The 25527-nt window shown below is 44.8% G+C and overlaps 1 pseudogene; it reads right to left on the bottom strand.

Annotated features, from left to right (window-relative positions):
* Positions 1-19791, bottom strand: part of LOC147709294 (uncharacterized) — a 38535-nt pseudogene extending 18744 nt beyond the window's left edge.
* Positions 19792-25527: the final 5736 nt, after the last annotated feature.

The raw sequence follows: 25527 nt of genomic DNA on the forward strand, positions 1-25527 counted from the left end.
TAACCCTGTTGGTGTGCCCCGTCTGGGGCAGTTTTACACCCCACCCTCCTACAGCTGACTTTGCAGGACAGGCACTGATGTGGAAGGGTGCACCTACAAAGAATTGGTCAAAATATGTATCTGCTTCACCCCATTTTATGCAGCAACACAGAACTTTTCCCATAGAAATTGCACCGAGGGTAATGTCAACAGTGTTAACCTTCAAAACAACAATGTGACCCAAAGCTTAACATTAAAATGAAAATAACCAGGAAGACATTAGAGGCTTAGGAACGCCTCCGAGATGCGCTCAGGCAGAAGCGCACTGACAAAATGAAGTTACTTTAGAAAATCCTGCCCAGCTCAACAAAGCCAAGATGCACGTCAGCGTCACTGTGGGATCCCTATAAATAGATGGCGAGGAATGGCTCACCACGGTGGCTTCTCTGAAATCTGTTTGCCATACTTGGGCAGTCTGGTGATCTGCTCAGATCTGCTCCATCCTCACGTGTTTGGAAAGGGAGAGGTTGTGCTTGGATGGAAAGGAAGGAGGGAGATGGGAACTAGTGAGCGATGCAAGATTAATCAGAAGATGCACAATGTTTCTAAAGTACGTGAGGTTAACAGTATCTTGTGATATTAACTAGTCTGGTTGGACTGTGTTACATCTTCCGCTGTGGTGTGTTATCTAGTATAGTATTTCATCTCGCATCGTTCTATGTAGTGGTGCCTATGGTATGGTTGTTGGCAGTAAATTATATTAAGTTGTTAAGTTGTGTGGTATTTTATGGTGTGGAGTGTTTTATGTTTTGTAGTGTTATGCAGAGTTGTGGTATGTTAAGGTGTGTTGTGAAATGTCAGATTGTGGTACGTTATGCTACGCGTACTCTGATGTGATGTGCTATTTTATGGTGTGGTATGTTATGTTATTTTGTGGTAAATTCTATAATGCTATGCTCTGTTTTGTTGCAATATGTTCTGTTATGGTCTGTTGCGCCATGTTGTAGAGTGGTATGTTATGTTATGGTATAGTCTGTTAAGCCATGTTGCAGAGTGGTATGTTATGTTCTGTTATGGTCTGTTATGGCATGTTTAAGAGTGGCACATTATGTTCTGTTATGTTATGGTCTGTTATGCCATGTTGTAGAGTGGCATGTTAAGTTATGTTATGGACTGTTATGCCATGTTGTAGAGTGGCATGTTCTGTTCTGTTATGGTCTGGTATTCCATTTTGTAGAGTGGCATGTTATGTTCTGTTATGTTATGGTCTGTTATGCCATGTTGTAGAGTGGTGTGTTATGTTTTGTTATGGTCTGTAATGCAATTTTGTAGAGTGGTATGTTCTGTTATGGTCTGTTATGCCATGTTGTAGAGTGGTATGTTCTGTTATGGTCTGTTATGCCATGTTGTGGAGTGGTATGTTATATTATGGTCTGTTATGCCATGTTGTAGAGTGGTATGGTATGTTCTATTATGGTCTGTTATGACATATTGTAGAGTGGTATGGTATATTCTGGTCGTTATGCCATGTTGTAGAGTGGAATGTTATGTCATGGTCTGTTATGCCATGTTGTAGAGTGGTATGGTATGTTCTGTTATGGTCTGTTATGACATCTTGTAGAGTGGTATGGTATGTTATGTTCTGTTATGCCATGTTGTAGAGTAGTATGTTATGGCATGTTATGGTATGGTCAGTTATGCCATTTTGTAGAGTGGTAGGTTATGTTCTGTTATGGTCTGTTATGCCATGTTGTAGAGTGGCATGTTATGTTCTGTTATGGTCTGTCATGCCATGTTGTAGAGTGGCATGTTATGTTCTGTTATGGTCTGGTATGCCATGTTGTAGAGTGGCATTTTATGTTCTGTTATGGGCTGTTATGCCATGTTGTAGAATGGTATGTTATGTTCTGTTATGCCATGTCGTAGAGTGGTATGTTATGTTATGATATGTTATGGTCTGCTATGCCATGTTGTAGAGTGGTATGTTATGTTATGTTCTGTTATGTTATGGTCTGTTATGCCATGTGTACAGTGGTATGTTCTGTTATGTTATGGTCTGTTATGCCATGTTGTAGAGTGGTATGGTATGTTTCGGTCTGTTATGCCATGTTGTAGAGAGGTATGGTACGGTCTGTTATGCCATGTTGTAGAGTGGTATGGTATGTTCTGTTATGGTCTGTTATGCCATGTTGTAGAGTGGTATGTTATGTTATTGTCTTTTATGCCATGTTGTAGAGAGGTATGGTATGGTCTGTTATGGTCTGTTATGCCATGTTGTAGAGTGGTATGGTACGGTCTGTTATGCCATGTTGTAGAGTGTTATGGTATATTCTGTTATGGTCTGTTATGCCATGTTGTAGAGTGTTATGGTATATTCTGTTATGGTCTGTTATGCCATGTTGTAGAATGGTATGTTATGTTATGTTATATTGTGGTTGTTTATTGCAAGTTAAGCGGTGGTGTGGTTATATATTCTGTGTAATGTTGAGTTGTATTAGACTATATATTATAGCCTGCTCCACTGGTGCTGTGCTGCATGCACCTGAACACTCTTACAATATTGATGGAAGGGCTGCCCCTGTTCCCTGAGTACAGAGATGATACACTGCTGCTGTTTGTCCTGCACCTCTCCTGTATGTTAGCCAGTCCTGCACAGGGACGGATTGGTAAGGCGGGCACTCGGGCAATGGCCGAGGCGCCGGTATCCGAGTTCCAGCTGTGGGCTGCTTTTTTGGGTGGCCTGGGGGGCAGATTTGGGCAGTGTCTGTGTTGTTCGGATGCCGCCAGCGGCCCAGTGGAAGCCAAAGTAGCCTTTCCAGAGTCAGATGGGCCTCTATTACCCCCCTTTTATCAACGGGCAGAGGTCCCTTTCTCTCCTGGGCCGGCCCACTGGTGTATGCATATCAGGCGTGCAACGCCGATTGGGCTCAAAGGGCTTCAGCTGCCCCCCCTTCATCCCCTGTTGTGTGTGTCAGCCCGGGCTGAGACAGCTTCCTGGGCACACACACAGCGTCACCCGAGTACTTCACAGGTCTTTAAAAGACCAGCGGGCCGGCGGAGCAGTTGTAGGTCTGCAGACATGAGTGCAGGATTTTTAAGACACTGAACTTTTCAAGTGATAGAGCCCCCCGGCCACCGATTTATCATACCTCTGACCCAGATTGGGTTGACTTCATTGATCTACAGGTTGACTTCATTGATCTACCCACCAAAAAGTGTGGATAGATCTCTATTAGATCCAAAAGAATTGCCTTCTAATTGAAATACGGCAAGAAACATGTTGACCCGACTTTAATATGCACAATCCTGTGACCTTATAACAGGGGTCCATTATTAACTTTTCACGTTTTTAATCAGGATAGTGGCCACAATCATTAATATAGTTCTGGGTGGACCATTAATTCCTGTTTTAATCTCGCATCTACAAGCTCCACATCTACACTCACCAGGGCCCTCACAAACACGGCACCTTACGGCAAAGGAAATAAAGATCTCTGCTAAAAGGCCCCATCAAGGGCGCAGATCGGGTATTGCAGCGCCGACCCGATTAGGAGCAGACCCGATGATGAAGCAAGGCACCCCACCACTGGGGGGTGTGTGAGGATCCTTTTTCCGAAAGGAGGAAACTTCCTCCTGCCTCGTAGTGTGTGACACTTTGTAAACCCACGAAACGTCGAGCTACAGTGTTCACTAGGAACAGCATGCCCTTTTGTGTTTCATAACTTCTGGGCATATATGCTGGACCTGGATAAATATTTACGCCCCTTTTATCAACGGGCAGAGGTGTCACTCCCTTTCTCTCCTGGGCCGGCCCGTTGGTGTATGCATATCAGGCGTGCACGCCCATTGGGCTCAAAGGGCTTCAGTGTGTCCCCCCGCCCCCACCCCCGTCGTGTGTGTCAGCCCGGGCTGAGACAGCTTCCCAGGCACACACGCAGCAGCACCCAAGTACTTCACATGTCTTTAAAAGACCATTTGTTTGTTAATGTTTGCTCGGGCCGACTTTTAATCTCAATCCAACTTTGGTCCTGCACCGCTACTTCGTGTGCACCACCTGCTTTACCAGAGTGTGGGGCCCGCATAGCTGATGCATTTACTGGACCTGGCCCGCGTACGTGCGTAAGTGCGTGAAGCGTGATGTGATGCTGCTGGCAGCCTCTATCCTGTACGGTGCGTGAGGCAAAGCTTTCATTTCCGGTGAGTACAGGCTGCACTAGTGGTGCTACCAGGCGGGCAACACCCATTGGGCTCACGGGGCTTCAGACCCCCCCCCCCGTCCTGTGTGTAAGCCCGGGCGGAGACAGCTTCGCGGGCTGGCGAGCATCTAATTGCAGCTGCACCATAGTACTTAACAGATCTTTAAAGTACCATATACTTGTAAGTGAGGCTTTTGTTGTGTGTTTACCCCTTCTTACAGCCACTCTGTCTATGGCTGGAAGAATTAGCCCTCCCCGAAATATTTTTCCCCCACCCCTTTCCCCCCCCTCCCCCTCCCCCCGAAATTTGGCTCTAGTTGCCCGCCTGGCTGCTACCCATGTAGTACCTGCTCTGTGGACACAACTGGAGCCCAACAAAGCATTTTCACACACAACAGACAACACCTAGCTTTATCAGTTAATATTTAAATTGTGCTATTTTTGTTACCCTGTTATCGAAAGGACTGTTTTACTATTAAGGCAACTTTAATTTGAGAGTGCAGCGAGCTCTTGTAAACAAACCCAGAGAACAGCTGAGCTCAGCAATGAAAGGAATGTCACACCTAGCCTCTCTACCAGTGAAAGATACAAGTTTCTAAGCAACAGCCCTTGTAAGGCAGTAGAAACGCAAACCTCCTGCGTTGCCTGGCAAAGCGTGCAGGGAGAGTGGTTAGGTAACAGAAAACATGCATTAAAACACCCAACATGACTTACAGAACCACTATAACAAGAGACATCGTGTTCACACATTACCACAGAACAAACAGTACACTTGGTTAGGTACAATAAAAAGAAAACAACATAAACGAGGCTCATCTTTAAGGATGGGCCAACAAAATGGCTAAATTAGGAAAGAAAGAAGCAACACAACACTCACAAAATTGGCTAACTCGATAAGGACCAGCATGAACAACAACTAAAACGTATTCAAAATATTTATTTAGAAGTTTTGCTAACCTCCATTAGAAAAAAAAATAGCATACTCTGAGTATCTCTGAACAGGCACACAAACAATAAATCCTATAAATATCTAAAAAGAAAAAAAGTAAATCAAAGAATATCAAATGCGGAGTATAAGAAATTTTGGGCCTCATCTATGGTTTTTTGCCATAGGGCAGCGCAGCAGGCCTTTCTGCTGCCCTGCCCCACAGCAAAAGAAAATGGCAGGAATGCGCCGTATCTAGCGGATACAGTGTATTCCTGTCCTTTTCCCCAGCGCCATGCGCCAATACAGGCGCCCTTACGCCATGGTGCAAGGGTGTCTGCGTTGCGGGGATGATTATTTATGTGTAGGAAGGGAAACCTTCCTGCACAAAAACAATCACAAGAGGTACAAATAGAATGAGAAAAATGAGGAGAAATAAAGATATTTCCCCTCGTTGTGCCTCAATTCTTTAGCACAGCCTCAGACTTACGATTTCTCGGAAATCTGGGGCAGTGTCAAAAAGCCATGGATGTTGGTGGGAACGCCCCCAGCAACACCCATGGAACGCCCCTTTCACACAGTTTTCTACGTGAAAGGGTCACATATTTATAATGCCATGAAAAGCTATGTAATGTGGCTTTACGTGGCCTTATAAATATGCCAGTAGAACATTGAGTCACCGGAGCATCAAAAAAGTGACGTTCCAGCGGTGCAATAGTGCCAGTACCTGGGTTTCTGGTTAGCAGAGGTATTCACACTGTCCAAGCAGGAACCATAATTCTAATCCGAGTAAGTCAATAACACACACTGAATTAACCTGTGCTCACCATATGACGACAAAGCGGTAGTCAATGCCAAGGAAGCTTTGGAACGGCTTGAGAGAACCATTAAGGATTTTGACACTTACACACAGACATTAAGTTGGAGAGACTAGCAAGAGATATACAATTCTTTGATAAAAAAGTCACCTATCCTTACCCATAGGAGGAACACCATAGGTAGGGCACACAGGGGAGATATTGCAGTAGGTGCTGGGGAGGCTATAGAAGAAACACAACTGTTTCGGACTCCTTTGTCGCCAGTGGATCTGAGAGTGAGACGGACAGACCAGGCACGAACGCAGGAGCTTATAACCTGAATTACCCTTACAAGGAACAACAGCAGAGATGGACAATGGCCAGCCTGCAGAGGGAGGGGCTAGCTTGGGCAGTGGCGTAGCAAGGTCAGGTGGTACCCGGTGCGGAGCTTGACCAAATGGCAAAAATATGTGTTTAAAACAAATATTTTTGCCATTTTGTCAACCCCATCAGTTATGACACTTGTCACCCCCGGCTTGACAAAATGGCAAAGATATGTGTTAAAACACATATTTTTGCCATTTTGTCACCCCTCCCTCTGTGACGACACCTGGGGCGGCCCACACCCACCGCACCTCCCCTTCCTACGCCACTGAGCTTGGGGCAGATCCGGGGGAAGGGGGGAGAACATTGTTGGAGCAGAGGCAGGTCCAGGGGCAAAAAGCAAGTGCGTTTCCCACCAGAGACACATGGGGAGATCCAAACGCGACAACAAGATTACAAGTGGTGAACCCCCCTGGCACTAGGTCTGGCAACGCTAATCCTGTGGTTAATCTATCAGGATATAGCTTGCCACTCGACGTGGAAGACATGTTATGCAAGGGTCTATCTTTTGTACCCACAACCTTACCAAACACTTTCAACCTTAAGATGGCGCTAGGTACACCTAAAAGACTGTTTTAACAAAATTCCTCCAAAGCCAAACCTCTAGCACAGGTTAAAGACCAACCTCCAACTTAACATCACCGGCCCATTTTATATCTCATAAGATACTGGCATTCGAGCAGGTGGTACTATGAGATGTTATGAATCTCCTGTCCAAGAAAAAATATGTGAAATACAATATCTCCCGAACAGAACGCATTGCTCTCGAGTCACTAAAGAACTGTGTCTATGGGAAAATGTGTTCATGCATATGGCCCAGAGATTCTTAAACAAATAGGGATTGAGGAAAACTATTAAAAAAACTAAGGGCTGACCCCACAAAAGAATTCTCAGAATACATTAAGAGAGTTACTGATGTAGGTCTTGAGGAGGTTTTCCTGACTGTGCATGAACATAGTTATCTGAACAAGACACAACCCAGGATACCAACTATCTATACGTTACCTAAAATTCTTAAGCGTATGTAAATTCCACAAGGTAGACCGATCATTTCTGGTTGTCTCTCCATTCTGTAACCACTATGTAAGTGTTAGACCTGACATCATTGGCTTGAGTCTCTCCTCCATTTTTTCTGTTTGCCTCCACTGTTTTACGATGTTTTTGCTGGTATATGCTTTGGGCGCTGTGCCGCTGCTGATCAGTGCCACAGCGCAAGTGCTCCCTATGTTAAATTGATGTATCGATTGTATCCATGTTTGGCTTATTTGGTTTACTATCAGTCCCTAGTGTAGTGCACCAGGATTGCCGGGGCTTGTAAATACAAATGCCGCTCGTGGGCTTGCAGCACGTGTTGTGCCACCCACAAGAGCGGCCTCGTAAAAGAATGTCTACGGGTCGGTCATTGCGAGACCCACGTGCAGCCTAGTGCTGTCACGCAGGCTGCGCAAGTATACCTACTTGCCAGCCCCTCAAACCTTCCCTTGGCTTCATGTTAGTCACCCCTATGGTAGGCCCACGGGCAGGGTGCATTGTAAGTATAAGGTAGGACACGCCTGACCAAGTTGGCATGTCCTAATAGTGAATTACAGCCATCTTCGTTCTTCACTATTGCGAGGTAGCCTGCTCTCCATTAGTTAGAATGGGCCGCCGGGATTATTAATGCTATGATCCTAGTTGGCTCGGGGAGCATGGTGCAATGTCGAGTTTGGTATCCCTGAACTCAGGGTTTAATTACGCATCCGTTGGTGTGGATGGTTTTTGGACTCTGGGTTTGAAAATAGCACTTTTAGAAAGTGTCTATTTTCTTGTCTAACCATATCTGGTTTCTGCTGGTCTTGCGTGTGTGTGACAGGAGCTGGGTGGCTCCAGAGGTCTGAGTGAGTCAGTGTGGGATGAGTGGGACATTTGCATTGAGAGTAGGGGGAGAGTAGTTGCTGATAGCCTGCCCTGCCTGATACAATGCTGGCTCCACCTCCTGCCAAGCGGCTGATGGCTCTGTGCCTGCCATGGACGATCCTATCCCCACCTCCTGCCAGGAGGCCGATAGCTCTGCTCCTGCCAGTGTCAATGCTGGCTCCACCTCCTGTTGGGCGTCTGAGGACCCAGCCCTGCTCAGTGAATAGGCCAGGTGCTTCTGCCTGGCTCCACCCACAACAGACCCAGGATGTTGGGAAATTCCCCTGCATGGACAAAGGGATCAAAGCCGAAAAGGGGTATAAGAGAAGGACCCCTGAACCAAGAAATCAGATCACTTCTGACAAGGAACCCTGTAACCAAGGACAAGAGGCCTGCTGGTCTAAAGACTTGCCTACCCCTTCTGCCAGTGTGCTGTTTGCTGGGGGGAATCCTGCAGTGCTTCTTTATTTTTGCCTAGGAACCAGGAGAGAGGAACTGTGTGTGTACTCTCACGCTTGCTAAGAAAATCTCCAAGGACTGGAAGAGTGCCAGTCTCCTGCTGAAGTCACAGGGCTAAAGGACTTCATCTGCTTAAAGTGCTATTGCTGGAACCTGTGAATCCAGCACCTCTGAAAGAGCCAGCAAACCCGACGCCGACGGACGTCGCCGAATCCAGCTCGACATCGTGAGTAACGGCTCCAGTGTCCTGCTGCCTCGACGCCGGCCGCCGGGCTCGACCGACGCCAGCAGCAACGCCAGTGAGTAGTGAGTTCGGCTCCAACTCCAAAGGACCTCGTGTCTGCACCGCTGCTGATCGCATCAACTTTGTGCCCTCTCGACGCCGTGAGCGCTGCTCACTCTTTGCAACAGCATCATCGACGACGACGCCTGCTGAGGCCTGATCGACACCGAAGACGCGACGCCGGATTGCTCGACGCCACTGATAATCGTGTGCTTCATTTTCCAAGGTACTGTGTTGTTGGGGGTCCGTGTGGCTCCGGGCTCGACGTAGCGCTCCTCGTGGTCGACGTCGAACTTTTGGCTTAACTTTGCCTCGACGTCGTGTAGCTCCCGTGTGAGTTACCTCGTTGCTAAGAACTGTGTTGCCAAGAAGAAGATTTGCTTTGATACTAAAGACTTTGTGCTAAAGAAGAAACTACCTTGAACCATTATTCCCTTCCCCGAGTCGTTATTTGGTTTGTGCTAAGCCTTATATAAAAATACCTATTTTTATAATACTCCTGTGTCGTGTCCGTTTGTAGTGTATTCACTTTATTACTGTATGTGGTCATAAATGCTTAACGCACAGCCTCCGAGATAAGCCTATCTGCTCTGCCAAGCTACAGAGGGGGTGAGCAGGGGTTATCAAAGGGTGTGATCCCCTTGCCCTGACTAGAAAAGGTGTGTCCCTATTTGTCAGAAGTGTATACCTCTGCCAACTAGAGACAGCCGGTTCTAACATTGGTGGGTCAGCGGTGAGGATTTGAACTTTGCATTTATGACCCATGTGCAGTGATTAGTGTGCGCTACATAGTGAAAGCAGACCATAGCGCAGTCACAATCCACTTGGAAGGATCCTATTTTTGGTTCTCTGCTTTTCTAAAGCTTGATTTTTTTAACACTGCCAGTTTTGACCATGAGTGACAACGGAGTCACTACCCCTGTTGTTGTTGAGGAGGAATTTGATAGAGCGAAGATAAACGTCTACAGATTGGAGGAGCTGAAATCCTTTTGCAAGAAATTTAAAGTTCCTACCAAAGGTCTCAAGGCTAAGGAAACATATCTGAAAGCATTGCAGGCCTGGTTGGAAGCCAGAGATCTCACTGATCCGTGGTGGTGCCGCCAGTGGAAGGGGAAGAGGAGGCGCCAGCGAATGGGCCTGAGTCCCCTCCCGGAAGCAGTGTTTCCTCCAAAGGTCTTTCCCCTGAAGAACGAGAAGAAAGGGCGAAGGAGCGTGCATACAACATGGAAATGGCAAGGCTAAAGATAAATGGGCAGTTGGAGTTAGAAAATGCAAGAGGTAGAAGAGAAGCTGATTTGGAGACCAAAAGGTTAGATTTTGAAAGAGAGAAGTTAGCTTTGGAGCGTGATACCAAGTTGAGGGAGTTGGACATCCAAGCTAAGAAGTTAGAATTGAATCCCTCTGGTGGCAGCATCCCATCTGAGCCTGCAGAAAGTAGGTTTTATTTTCCCAAAGATGTGATAAAAGATTATCATAGGAGCGAAGATATTGGTCAGTGGTTTAAAGCATATGAGCTAGCATTGTTGGCCCACCAGGTCCCTGAGAAGAATTGGGGAGCGGGGTTGTGGGGTTGCTTTGCGAATGAGGGGAGAGATACCCTGTTAGACATGCCTGTTGCAGATAGGATATCGTATGCTCATATGAAAGATGCTTTAATGTTGCGGTATGGCCTAACCCCCGAGAAGTACAAACAAGCTTTTAGAGAATGTAAGAAGTTGCCTGGTACGACGTGGGTTGAATATGTGTCTTATTTTTGCAGAGCCATGGATGGTTGGGTAAAGGGCAGCAAGGTGGAAAGTTATGAAGCTCTTTATGATTTGTTTGCTTGGGAGCATTTGTCTAATAACTGTTTTCCAGAGCTGCGCCAGCACCTTATTGATAGCAAGATATCTAACCCTAGAAAACTTGCTGAGGAGGCGGACCGCTGGGTCAGTACCAGGGTCCACAAAGGGTCCAGTGGGAGACTCAGCCAAAGGTGGGCAGGGTCCCCAGCAGAAGAGTGGGGGGGACAAGGGTAAACAGAAGGAGTCCCAGAAAGGGCCCCAAAGTAATCCCCAAGGGAACCAAGGGAAAGGTTCCCAGCCTCCCCCTGAGAAGCAGCCAGGGGCCCCGACGGGTAAACCTGTTCATAGGGGCCCCCTAACCTCCTACGGTTGTGGGCAGGTGGGACACCGGTTTTATGACCCCCAGTGTCCCAAGAAGGATTCGAATGCACCGCCGCGTGCACCCCCCGTCAGTTGGCGAGTGTAGCCCTGGGAGGGGAGGAGATGGTTGTCCCTGGTGGGAGGGGTCCCGCAGAAATGTCCCTGGTCTCGCTAGGAGACATGGAAATGGTCCCTCCACCCCCTCTGCCTAGTAACATTAGTAAATATAGGCAGTGGGTGACCATTAATGGCCATAGAGTGGAAGCTCTCAGAGACACCGGAGCGAGTGTGACAGCTGTCAAGTGTCACTTGGTGTCCAGAGAGCAGGTGGTTCCCCACGCATTCTACCCTGTGATAGCTGCCGACAACTCCCAGAAAGAGTGTGAGGTAGCTCAGGTTTCCTTTGAATGGGGGGGAGTTTCAGGTACTCTTCAGGTTGCTGTGAGGCCCGCCATGCCTGTCGATTGTCTCCTGGGCAATGATTTAGAAGACTCCCCTTGGGCTAAGGTGGAGAGGGAGACGCACTTGAAAATGTTGGGCGTGCCAGAGTGGGTGTGTGCAACCACTCGATCGATGACAGCGAGTAAGGGTGTTGATGGGGTCCCGGAGCCTGAAAGTACGGCCCAGGACCCACCTGTGAAGAGAAGAGGCAGGAGGCGCGGGAAACCGGCCCCCATAGTTCCCGTGGTCCAGGAGGAGGTAGACCCTGAGGGGGATGCCCTGGAGCCCACAGGGGAACAAATTGCCGAACTGGGAGACCTGCCCAAGCTGACCCATTGGCAGCAGGATGGTGGTACCTCCAGGGAGGAATTCTGTGCCGAACAGAAGGAGTGCCCTTCTCTTGTGGGTATGAGGCAGCAGGCCTCAGCCCAATCCTCAGGTGATCAGTCAGGGTCACATTTTGTGTACTGGGAGAACGACCTCCTGTATAGCGAGCCTAAGGCTGCTGAGCCTGGGTCAGCCCGTGTGCTGGTGGTACCCCAGCGCTTCAGAGCCTTCCTACTGGGTTTGGCTCATGACGTTCCGTTAGCTGGACATCTGGGGCAGGACAAGACCTATGACAGGCTTGTCACCCATTTTTATTGGCCTCAGATGCGAAGGGATGTAGACATCCATTGTAAGACTTGTCACACTTGCCAGGCAAGTGGGAAAAGCGGAAGGAAGCAGAAGGCTCCCCTCCAACCTTTTCCGGTGGTCAGTACCCCCTTTGACCGGGTGGGTATTGACATTGTTGGGCCCCTGGACCCCAAGACAGCCCTGGGCAACAGGTTCATCCTGGTCTTGGTGGACCATGCCACACGGTACCCGGAAGCCATCCCTCTCCGAACAGTGACGGCCCCCGTGGTGGGACGGGCACTGATGGGTGTTTTCTCCCGGATGGGGTTCCCCAGAGAGGTGGTGTCAGACCAGGGCACCAACTTCATTTCGAACTATATGAAGTCTCTGTGGAAGGAGTGTGGGGTAACCTACAAGTTCACCACTCCTTACCACCCTCAAGGAAATGGGCTGGTTGAGAGATTCAACCGGACCCTGAAGGGCATGATCATGGGTCTTGAAGAACCAATGAGGCGGAAATGGGATGTCCTCTTGCCATGCCTGTTGTTTGCTTACCGTGAGGTACCGCAGAAGTCTCAAGGGTTCAGCCCCTTTGAGCTTTTGTACGGTCACCCGGTAAGAGGGCCTTTGAGTCTGGTCAAGGAAGGCTGGGAGCGATCTCCCAGGAAACCTTCCCAGGATGTATACAGCTACATGCTGGCCTTTCGGAACCAGACTCGGCGCTTCAGAGAACTTGCTCAGGCAAATCTGGAGGCCAGCCAGGAGGAGATGAAGCGATGGTACGACCGGAATGCCACTCTGGTAGAGCTTCAGCCTGGTCAAGAAGTGTGGGTCATGTCCCCTGTGGAACCTTGTGCGCTCAAGGACAGGTGGACTGGACCGTTTAAGGTTGTGGAGAAGAAGAGCGATGTCACCTACCTGGTGGACTTGAAATTTCCCAGGAACCCCTTGAGGGTCCTGCATGTCAACCGTTTGAAGCCCCACTTAGAAAGGTCCGAAGTGGGCATGCTCCTAGCTACAGATGATGGAACGGAGGAGGAGAGTGAGCCTCTTCCTGACCTCCTGTCTGTCTGTATTTTTAAATTGTGATTCTAGGGACACCAAATGTGGGGTGCCATCTCTTCCAAATTGGCAATTACACTTATAAAATATAATAAGGTAATCCCCATGTTATGCTATGGGAGAAACAGGCCATGTAGTAGTGAACAACGAATTTAAGAGTATTTCACTATTAGGGCATGTAAAACGTAAAAGTACATGCCCTACTTTTAAAAAAAAATCTTTTTATTGTTTTAAAACAAGGAAAAGGACTAGACATATCTGGTGTCATACATTCAAACATAATAATAGGCGAATCGGTACAAAAACAGGATAAACACGATGCGATAAGGGAGTAGTTGAGACGCCTGCACTAATAATTTCAAAACAGGATTTACGACATTTCAATCTACTACCCAACTCAGGCGCAAATCCTCAGAACCCATCCACCCATAGAATCAGGATGACAATTCCCAATATTATTGAAGAGAAACTGAAAGAGAGAGTGAGAAAAAAAAGGTAACCATAAGAACTAAAGCTAAAACAAAACGAAACAATAGACCCATCCCCCCACCCTGCACCCCTGCATATAGCTATCGCCTAACCCCAACTAGCAGTGTGCCTGTCGCCCCAACTAACTAAGTTCTAAAAGTAGAAAAGAAAAGGAGGAGGAGAGTTTCATACAGGCTCCCGGTCTCTTTTCCTCCCTGCCAGCAACAAACAACCCCTGTAGAAACCAAAAAGTAGCCAGAGGTTATAGACAGAGCTAAACAGGGGAGACGTTAAACACCGCCCAACCTTCCGCATATATTATGGTATCAGATCCCGTGTCCTCTTAAGCCCCGAAATCAGACCCAGGCAAGCAATCTCATCCTTGGCCCTTCCGATCCCTCATGTGAACTCTGTCTGACAACACCATCACAATCCCAGGAGAATCAAAGTTCGAAAGGAGTTCAATAAAGATCAGTCTGGGACAGGTCAAAAACGATGAGTCTTTGCAAACCTCAGCCACACATATGATCTCCCTCACCAACATTAAGTCCAGATGTTGTTTCCTCCGTAGATGTAGGAAAACCGCTAGGGAGGGAAAAGACGTGTTTGCCTTACGATAGTCACTAATGGAAGTCCCCAGGAGTGAAAAACCAAGTAGATCAGTCTCAATCGGCAGCGATGGTGATTGCTGCGATACAGTCATAGAACCAAGTCCGCAAGCACTCTGGGTTCTAGCCAAGGGCATCAACACTTCTTCTAGCACGGGGTCCCCATCCTCCGGCACTATGTACCTCGTGGGAAATTCATGTCGTTGTTGTTCTTGCGATAAATCAGGGTCCGAACTCGGGCACCCAGTTTCGATGATACCAGCGATCATTTTATGAACAATGGCTTCCAGATGTGAATGAAGTGCCCCAATGGTGGCCAATACGGTCTTCAATGACGGTTCACAATTCGGCCGACCCATCTCCACTCTGTCGATTTTAATCATAGGCGTGTTCCCTCGGAGAGCCCAGTTTCTCCGGAGGAATAAGCAAGAGCGGCGAGGACGGCATCGGAGGGTGCATCATCGGACAAACAGCCTCAGTGTGAGTCCTGCTATCGCAAGCGAGGGCCCCATTCCAGAAAACCCGGGGGCGGCAAACTGGGGCGCCAGGACGGGAACTCCCCCCCACAGAGCCACAGACGAAAATTGACACCACTCCTTCGATATCAATCAGACCAAATGACCGCCATCAGAATCGGGCCAGGATAACCTCCACTGCGAGAGACCGGACCCTGTCTGAGTCCCACGGCCGATGTTGTTCAACTGTATCCCGGCTGGGCCAGTACTCGAGGCCCCGGCTCACACGCTAGGTTAGACCGAGATCCAAAACACGACACAACTCCGTCAATCAGGACGATAAAATTCCCAGGATTGCTCCATCATACTCAGCAACGGTTCATCTACTAGGAGGTCGGGTGTACGATCAGGATATTTGACAGGATTATCTGTCTGAAGACAGAGGTCGGCGGAGCCGAGAGCCTAAGCGGCCATCTTGGTTGCTAGCGTAGCTCCTCCTCTCATGCCCTACTTTTTAAAAACACTGCACTCTGCCCTTGGACTGTCCTAAGGGGTGTAGTGCCTGCTACGTAGTGCAGTGAAATGCACAACATGCTCATTTTGACATTGCAGCGGTGCTGCTGTCAGCAGCCACCGCCGCAATGTTAAGGTTGCGAAACAGGACCGCTGCGGTGGATGTCCCAACATAATAGGGTATGTGAGATGGCCGCATGCATTGTGGATGGTCCCAGTTTCCACCACGATGGCAGAAAAGCCAGTACATCTGCCATCGTAATGAGCCCCTAAGTCTCCATACCATATCAGTACCTATGGGTCTAAATCTGACTAGCTCACAGTGCCTTACCTGAAACTCCTAACCTTCCGGAGTAACAGGTAATGTGGCAACCTTTAATACAACACTCTGGTCAACGGTGAACGTGCGCTTTACAAATACACCTGTTATGTTATGTTATGTAGTCCCCAAGGGAACCATGGAAACAGATTATCACCTTTCATTCTCACTAATTCATCTCCATAATAAAGAAAAGAAAGACACTAGTAAAGTTTACAATATTAACTACCTTTGTCTATTATGAAGCAGTTCCGCTGCAATTGGAAAACATATACAAATAAGCAAAGTAATCACTATTATGAGCAGACTGTATACATAAAGCCCTATCATGGTGGCTGATATGTCTGATAAAGCCTACCCTCACTATGTGAGCACAGAACTATGTCAGTGATCTCTGGGATTAGCACCAATCCCCATTCCAGTTATTATAGTCAGGTGGTCAGCCTGTCCTTAGATGTAAACGCTGGTGCGCCCGTTCCAAGACCTTTACCCGCTGCTAAATCCTCCTCTCTGTTTTTCAAAGGGCACGTCGCCTTATATATGATAAGAAGAGCTGCGTTGGACAACAGCAGCTACGCTTCTGTTGTGTCAAAATGTTATAACGTGTATTTGAAAGGCGCAGGTACACCCAAGTGTATCTTGCCGCTGAATAACAGATGTTTATTGTTACCCAAATCACTGGTACTCATTTTATCAACCTCAGAAGGATGAAAGGTTGACTTGACCTACCTGGATTTAAACGTATGACCGTGAGGTTGAAAACAGGTCCCTACAGTGGATGCATTAAGTCATTAAGCCACTAGACTCGGCTATTATGAGATGTTTCTTGACTGAGCACAGAAAAATTGGGTACCATGTTCACAGGAGCCGGCACTTACAAAATTAGGCAGACATCCAGTGCCCATTCGAAGGGGCACCAAAGGCAATGAAACACGGGCAGTACGCAGGTAAACCATGCAGGTCAGAATGACAGTGACCAGGCAGCGTTCAGCACTTGGAGCAAAGAGATTCCAAAGATTCTCAGCATGCGCTCATGGCAGAGTTGGACCGATGGTAGTTCCAATGGGCTGCAAAATGGAACATCCATTGCAGAGGAGAAACAAATAGGAGCAACATCCCCAAATGAGGAATAATACCAAAGGAATGCCTCCAAACATACTAGAAAAATGGGAATGAAGAAAGGCTGGTATTCTTCAAAAATCTTTTGGAAGGAACTGACCACGCTAGTTCCAATAAACTTTAAAAAATGGACAATGTTAGCAGTGTTGGACGCTGTATTAACTCGCAGAAATGCACTGGAAGATTAGTGTTTAACAAGGACTGTATTTTACTGGATCTCCTTGCAACTCGCTATTCAAAAGTTTCTCGGGCAAATATTATTGCTACATCTATTTGAAATAGTAGTGCTTTGAGTTTGCTTGGCTTGTTAAATTCTGCCCTCAAAGTTGGAATTGAAAGGCCACAATGAACTATCATAACCCCTTTGAGTGGGAGGCAAGAGAACGTTATTACCGCAGGTCACTATCTGGGAAACCAATAAAATGCATGGGATCTAGGCATTCAAACCGCAACAGTCCTGATCATTTAATATTTAATTGCTTCCATTTGAAAGGACCATAATGAGGGGGAGAATTGAAAGAACTAGTATTCCTTTTAGAAAACAGGTCAAATTTGCTACTCTTGCATTACATGTGCTGTGTATAGTCATGTGTTTACAAACAAGTAAATGTCTGACTGAAAAGTCGCATTATTATTATTATGTTTCTTATATAGCGCCTGAATCAACCCCCGAAGGGGTATCTCCGCGCTTGCCTTGGGAACCCGTCCTGACTTTTCCCCGTGAGATAGCCCCTACAGGGCATCCCCAAGGTGAAAGCCAGGCATCCCGTCGCGGGGGGGCCGTTGTGGAGATTAAGCAAGCTTAATGCCCAGAGTTGCAGAGTGTGAACCCATGATTAGGTCAGGCACCGAAGCGAGAATTATCGAGTCCATGGACATTTGAGCTCAAGACCCTGCCGCGTCGGGAATTGAACCCTGGTCCCGGGTCTGACCTCTGCTTCAGGGTCTGCCTGCTCTAACCAGTGAGCCACACTTCTCCACTTTCCTTTCCAGTAAAGAAGACTTCCTTATTCGCGTGTTCACAATGATAAGAAAATGGGAGTGACCATAACTCCCTGAATGAATATGTCTCTGAGGAGCTCATATCTACTGACAGGGAAATGTTTAATGCAAGCTGTAAATTGAAGTGTTAAAATTGTATTATGCCATGTATTAACCAGGTAGTTTAATGTGTTTCTGTTATAGTGAATGGGAGCTGTTCTAACTTCTCGAGATGTAACATTGTGTATGTGGAATCTTGCTTAGCTATGAGGCATTGTTTACATGTCAGGTTGAAAGGTAAAAATTACTAGCTAGAATTAAGGTAACGCCATGGTACGCGACCATTCTTAAGGGTCTGAAGTGTACAGCTAAACTGCATGATGACTATGGTACAATGAAGACGTCACTTTGCATGATATCAATAACAGATGACGCACTGTTAGTCAGATTGTAAATGTGAGAAGACAAAATATTAATAGTATTATCAACATCAGCAAGAACTTTATCCAAATTATCTTGATCAATTTGTCTTAATCAAGTGGCATCTTCCATTTGTGACTGTTTCCAAATTTCATTATAATGGCATAAATGAATCTTTTAGAACCCAGAGATTTAGGACCCAAAGGAAGTCAGATAGGTCCATGTCAGCAGACAGGTGAGAAAGATGTTGTTTTACTGCAGATAGTGTGGAGTGTTCTAACCATTGTTCACATAATGTCTCCACTAAATAGTTTGTGACAATTCCTGAGTGTTGATTTGGGAATAATGAGGCTCAGATCAGCTAGTCTATAAGCCAAGTGTGGAATTAAAAAATGAGCATGACAACCATTCGTGTCCAGTGAGGACCTGAAAGTGTTGTGTTAAATATGCCAATCTGTAACATACTATAGAGTTGTTTCGCACTGAAATGTGTTAAATGTTGCCAATTTTAAAATTGTGCAAGGGAAGGAATGTTACGTGCCATATAGTCTTTAATTTTAGCCAATCCGAGACATGTGGTCTGCTGAACCATATCGTTCTGAAAAGTTATTTGTGTTGAAATTAAGCAGGCTCGTAATAAGGTGTCTGTACCCTGAACTTGGCAGGATTTAGTAACCCAATTTGATTTCATTTGAATTTTATCTTTCCAATAATCAGAGCCTTTAACAGCCAACTGTGTAACAATGTAAATGAACCAGTATAGATTAGCTTATCTTGAGTAAGCATATCTTTTTTTGGTGGAATAGGAAACATTTTAAAATAAAAGGACTTTGTATCTGACGTGTCATAGCCTGAAAAATATGTGAATTTATCTCTGTATCTTATTGAGCTCCCATGTGGGGGAGTTGGACAATGTTACCATTGTGTATAACTAAAAAGTATGCGTTTAACATTTGCTCGATGCGGACTGTGATGTCCATAATAATGGTTACAGAACATTTCACCATAGTTACCAGAATTAAGGTACAGATCCTCTGATTCAAAAAGAGTATATTATTCCAGCTCCGAGAGCATAAAGTTTACAATTTCAACATACCAGTCATCAGAATGCAACCTAGGTACAATCCCATCCCCATAGAAACCCAAAACACATATGGGATCTGGAGGCTCTCCATACGTCCGAATATATCATATGGAACTTTATCCCAAACAATTCCATCAGTTACTGGAACATCTGAAATGTTCACGAGGGACAAGTCTCTTATAACTTATGTGAAGATGAATGAGGCATCAACACCACGTCGACCAATTCTGTGGCAGAGAGTTCTGGAAGATAGTTGCCATTAACCAGCAGGAAAAAAACGATCATAAATCTCATCTACAGGCATAAAAAAACAGAGGAAAGTATTATCCAACCATATACCCAAGGAGAGACCACATAAGTTTGTTTTAGCCATGAAAAGAAAACATAAACCAATGAAGGAGTATGTCTACGACAGAGGAAGTGTCAAATGAGTCAGATGAAAAATCATCAGCTCCCACTAAATACCCAGAAGCTGTTTGTCAAAAGACAGTAGCCACAGGTACATTTAAGGAACCAGTAAAATCCAAAAGAGGTGGATCGGTATAAACGATATCAGCTGCAGGAAACGCAGTAGTAAATACAGTACTCACTTCAGTTGTGTTACTGGCTGTTGCTGCAAAAGCAAGTAAGATTTGAAGTGCATTCTCTGCCCCTCCCCCTAGCCGGGGAGAAACAGCTTTGGTGGTGCTCACTAGCTGCAGAGGAATTTCTTGTATGGTAGCGAGTGGAGTTAAGGAACTACCAAGGATGCCTTGTGGCCTACTATTTAGAATCTGCCACATGGTGCAACTTGATGTGATGGATGGAGTGAAAACAATTGTCTTTAAAACCAGGAAGCAGTGGCAGAATGAAAGTTCTTGTACCTTGAATGCCAAGGACTGGCACCAGTGCATGGTTTGATGGGCTGAACTCTTTCCGCACCTCGATCTTCTCCTGCATGCGATCCCCAACTTGTTAAATCCAGCTGTAAAGTTATGGTTTCTTCTTAATTCCTGCAGAGGATTTGGATTTGCTATCACAGAACTTTTGGAGGTCCTGTAAGACAGTACAACAACCATTTATTTCGAAGGGCGTGGATGTTGCCACAATGTCTGGAACATATATTTTGATGCCAAAGATGACCTCATATGGGATCCAGCCAGCTAGAGAACTTTTTGGGAGATTATTAAGTCCTTGTTAAACCCCATATTGATGGCGGTTCCAAATACTCCTTGTGCCTAATACTCTAGCTGTTAGGATTGCTTTAAGGCATAGTTCCTCTTCTCCACAACAGAATTACCTTCAGGTTGATATGGAGAAGATTAATGCACCTCTACACCCAGGAAAGCCATTGTATTCCTATACGCCTTTGAGGCGAAAGCAGAGCCCTGGTCCAAGTGGAATGCAGGCATGCATTTGTCTCAATAAAGACTCGCAAATCTTTAAAAACAGTGCGAATGTCAGCCGAATGCTGTGGCCAAACCAAGAGGAGACTTGAGCATGGTCAACTGCAACAAGTATAAATTTAAACATATTATCCGAAACAAGAAGACCACAGTGATCCAAATAAATGCAGCCGAAAGGTTTGTTGGAGATTACCAGGTGTGTCTGCGGTGGGCAAACCACAGTGGATGCTTTAATTTGTTGACAAATTTCACATCAAAGGACATATTTTTTGATCTGTTGATCTGTTGATTTAAGCCATGCCACCAGTAACGTTGCTATAGCAAAGACATTTTGGCTGCCACACCGGCATGTGCAATGCCTTCATGCGCAGCTATCACTAAAGCTAGTCTATGGTCTCTGTTGAGAATCAAACGATCACCAACCCCTGGAATCATTACCAAGGGACATTGTGTTCACTTAAATGATATGTGTTTTTAGATGGAAATCCTTTAGGTAAAGGTGTGCCGTCTCTGTTAGCATTTATATCAGAATATATTCTTGTTTTTGAACAAGTAATTGCAGCAACAGTTGCAACTGCAGATTTGGCTACTTCATCAGCCAAAGAATTCCCTACAACGTGTGAGCCCACAGGCTGATGACTCAATGTAAGAATGATGTGAGTCTGTGCCAACCTATCTTTATGGTCCGCCACCTTACCTCAAAGTGTTTTATGCCTTATAGCAGTGGTTCCCAAACTTTTTCGACCCAGGGCTTCTTCTGACTTATTGCCCGTTGGCTGCACCTCCCCATTAGGCAAAAATAAAAAATGCCGGGTGGTGATTGTAAGCCTGGCCTTGCGAGTACTTCCATTTTTCTCTCTGAAAATAATTGGAATGAAGCCGATGAAGGTATTATAGTCATAGATATGACAAAATAAAAATACAACAGGGATGCTCAGGCACGCCTTCTTTGAGAAGCACTTTTGGCAGTTTGCATTCAAGTATGAAGATAACCTTTTCTGTGATGTGATTGGTGTTCTTTTCATGGGGCATCAGAAATATTTACTCACTTAAGAAACACCTGCAAGTGGAAGCTCACACTGTTATGTTCCCAAAAACATTTGCACGTGTTGTGTTGTATATACATTAGAAATTTGTGATTTGGGGATTTTGTCACTGTACTACGTTATTTACCTTGTGAATGCTCTTCATTATTTTCTGTTTCCTCTCTGTTGCCCACGTATCAGGGGCGGCTCTAGGCTGATGGTGGCCCTGGGCAGGGAGCGTAGGTAGGGGTCCCCGGAAGAGGTAGTCCGGAGGCCAGTGAAGAGGAGGGGGGGGGGCAGTGTGGTTGGAAGTGAAACAGAGACGGAGGCCGCCAAATCCCTGCCAGGGGCCGCCACGCAAATATGTATCCATCGTCAGAGGATTATTATATTAAGGATATATATTGGCGTGGTGGCCCCTGGGATTTAGTGGCCCTGTGCAGGTGCACAGCTTGCATATACCTAAGGCCGCCCCTGCACGTATCTTGTTTGCTTTGCTGTAGTAAGTATATTGTATGCTCTGGCAACAAAAGCTGCTGCTATGTCTGTGCTTGCACATGCAGTATCTGCAGGTCTTGTGCTGGATACCTCACTCATGCAATAGTAATGTGTAAATACTACTGGCCTTTGTGGTTTCTTTGTCAGGGCTGCAAACACTTCATGGTGATGTTGAATGTGTTTGCTGGGTGCACCCTTTCATTGCACGCCTGCATAATTACTGCCTGTACAAGAGTGTGCATGATGTAGTTTAGTGTGTTTGTTACAACGTTTTTAAGGACTAATAAGGCAATGCTAGCTTTGTAAAAGGTGTAAGTGATGGTAATGCTTAGAAATTATAAATTCATGGTTTCAAAGGTTTACTTACAACGCTTTCATGCTTTCTTCTAATTTAGTTTTGCACAGACTTAGGACGACTGCTTTAAATTCTGGCCTTTCCCTTTTATTTAAAGTTCTCCTCAGTGTGGTCTGTGGTTAGTGGCTAAGGTGTTGAAATATCGATTACAAAAATATAGTTGACATAAATATAGTTGTAAAAATATCGTTTACAAAAATATCAACACCCTATACCTAAACAGGTAAGTACATAAATATCTACTCAAAAATATTGTTGTAATAAATATAGATGTAAACAATATCGACTTTTTAAATTAATTAAAATTACATTAAATAATAAATAAATATAAGTACTATTAACAAAATACATTACATTAGTTTTATTTTTTAACTATTTAAAACAAATTAACTACACTTTTTCATTATAAACTTAATAAATGTGTACATATACATATATTTAACACATTACTTTATATAACATCAATAATACATACATATAATTAAAATATACAATATATTATTAGTTAAAACATTTGATAGCGTAGGGGTAAAAATTACTATTTCCACTCCAGAGGGTGCAACAGTAGGGAAAGCGTTGGATAGCGTAGGGGTAAAAATTACTATTCCCACTCCAAAGGGTGCAACAGTAGGGAAAGCGTTGGATAGCGTAGGGGTAAAAATTACTATTCCCACTCCAGAGGGTGCAACAGTAGGGAAAGCGTTGGATAGCGTAGGTGTAAAAATTACTATTCCCACTCCAGAGGGTGCAACAGTAGGGAAAGCGTTGGATAGCGTAGGGGTAAAAATTACTATTCCCACTCCAGAGGGTGAAACAGTAGGGAAAGCGTTGGATAGCGTAGGGGTAAAAATTACTATTCCCACTCCAAAGAGTGCAACAGTAGGGAAAGCGTTGGATAGCGTAGGGGTAAAAATTACTATTCCCACTCCAGAGGGTGCAACAGTAGGGAAAGCGTTGGATAGTGTAGGGGTAAAAATTACTATTCCCACTCCAGAGGGTGCAACAGTAGGGAAAGCGTTGGATAGCGTAGGGGTAAAAGTTACTATTCCCACTCCAGAGGGTGCAACAGTAGGGAAAGTGTTGGATAGCGTAGGGGTAAAAATTACTATTCCCACTCCAGAGGGTGCAACAGTAGGGAAAGCGTTGGATAACGTAGGGGTAAAAATTACTATCCCCACTCCAGAGGGTGCAACAGTATGGAAAACGTTGGATAGCGTAGGGGTAAAAATTACTATTCCCACTCCAAAGAGTGCAACAGTAGGGAAAGCGTTGGATAGTGTAGGGGTAAAAATTACTATTCCCACTCCAGAAGGTGCAACAGTAGGGAAAGCGTTGGATAGTGTAGGTGTAAAAATTACTAAATGTCTTTACTCGTTTATAAATTAACAAATCTTTATTTTTGTTTAATTAATCATTAATTAAATAATTATTCAATTAAAATGTAATTAATTCACTACATTTTCACAAAATAATTCCAGTACACACACCTAAAATTAATTAAACAATTAACATAATTAATTTACATAATTATTAATCAATTAACTAATTGAAATTAATTAACTAATATTTATTACACTATTTATATTCAATTAAAACATTAATTAATCTATTATTTTATTATATTTAAATTACTTCCCACCCTACTCCCTTATAAACCCACAACCCGCTACGGAACTATTAACACTAAATTCAACATAAAATACATTATTAACTAATAAAATACTACAAAAAATACTACTTTGACAACCAATACTCATTAAAAACACTACATTACTTATAATTATTTAAAAAACGATATTTTTGTAAACTATGTTTTTGTAAACGATATTTATTACAACTATATTAATGTTATCGATATTACTTACCTGTCTGTCGATATTCTGGTCAAACTATATTTTTGACATCGATATTTCTTCCTGTACATATTTCTGCGGCGATATTAAGGTTAGTCGATGTTTTTACGACGATATTCCCGCTCTGCACCGGTTAGTGAGTGTTTGGTACAGTGTGTGCTAGGCTGAGCAGGACTAGAGTGTCCTTCTGGTAAGGAACTAGGCAAGAGCACACTAGCGGGAGACTGAGAATAAACTCTACCAGACTTCCAATATATTATTTGCCCTTGGCAAAAAATACGGAACAATAAAGGTGTCAGATGATAGTCTTTTTTAAATGGTCTGTTGTGTCACTGCGTGGAGCTGTTAGAGCATTTTTGAGGCAACGGGTGTGTTTTATACCTTGTATTCAATACAAGTCTTTCACCATAGAAAAAAGGAGTTTACACTGATTGTTCGTGAAGGAAGTTGCTTACTAGATGGCAGTCTATGCAATTATTTGTACAGCGTTTCTTTTTAATCACAGCATGAATTAAAAAAAACAGCCTGCGTCATTAAGTATATGCAAAAAGCTATTAATAAAATGCCTTCCTAATAATTTAAAAAGCATGCCTGAGTTTGCAACGTGCCCAAACGTTCCCCATTATTCAGTGCAACACTGAATATCACTGATGAATAAAATGCGTTATTTTAAATGTTACTGTATGTGGTCCAGATTGCTTTGGTTTTCCAAGACAGACAGAAAATCAGGGAGCCTATGAATGCAAAAATCTTGCTCAGACTGCAATAAACTTACAGCTTTCCAGAGGAATGATGAATGATTTACGTGGCACCACCAAATGAGATCTATTGTAGAGAATGAAATAAAAACTTAGCGTTTTAAATCCCGGGCATGTGCTTGGTGTCAATGTGTTCACGGCACCCCAGGCCTGTTTTGGCGGTGGACTGGGGTGCCGCTTTGCACAGTTTGGGAATTGCTGTCTTATAATGTTGCCTTAAGAATCTTTAAATCCATTCTTTTGTCAATTTTGTAAGTTTTCAATAAAGGACCGGACACTGTAATACGAATCACACAATATAAGCATGGGGGATTCAGGATGTGTATGTTCTAGTGCTAGAGGCAAAGCTTTCAGTTCAGCCATCTGCGCAGTGCATTCCCCAAAGAATTTTCCACCCACTATTACTCCAAAAACAGTGGTGCATGATGCTGGATATTGGTGCTTGGTGCCTATAGCAGGCTGGGCTGAACCATCAGTATAAATAATATACTTATGCTGTTCAAGA

Source organism: Lissotriton vulgaris, chromosome 6, assembly GCF_964263255.1.
Source record: "Lissotriton vulgaris chromosome 6, aLisVul1.2, whole genome shotgun sequence".
In the NCBI taxonomy this organism is placed as follows: Eukaryota; Metazoa; Chordata; class Amphibia; order Caudata; family Salamandridae; genus Lissotriton; species Lissotriton vulgaris.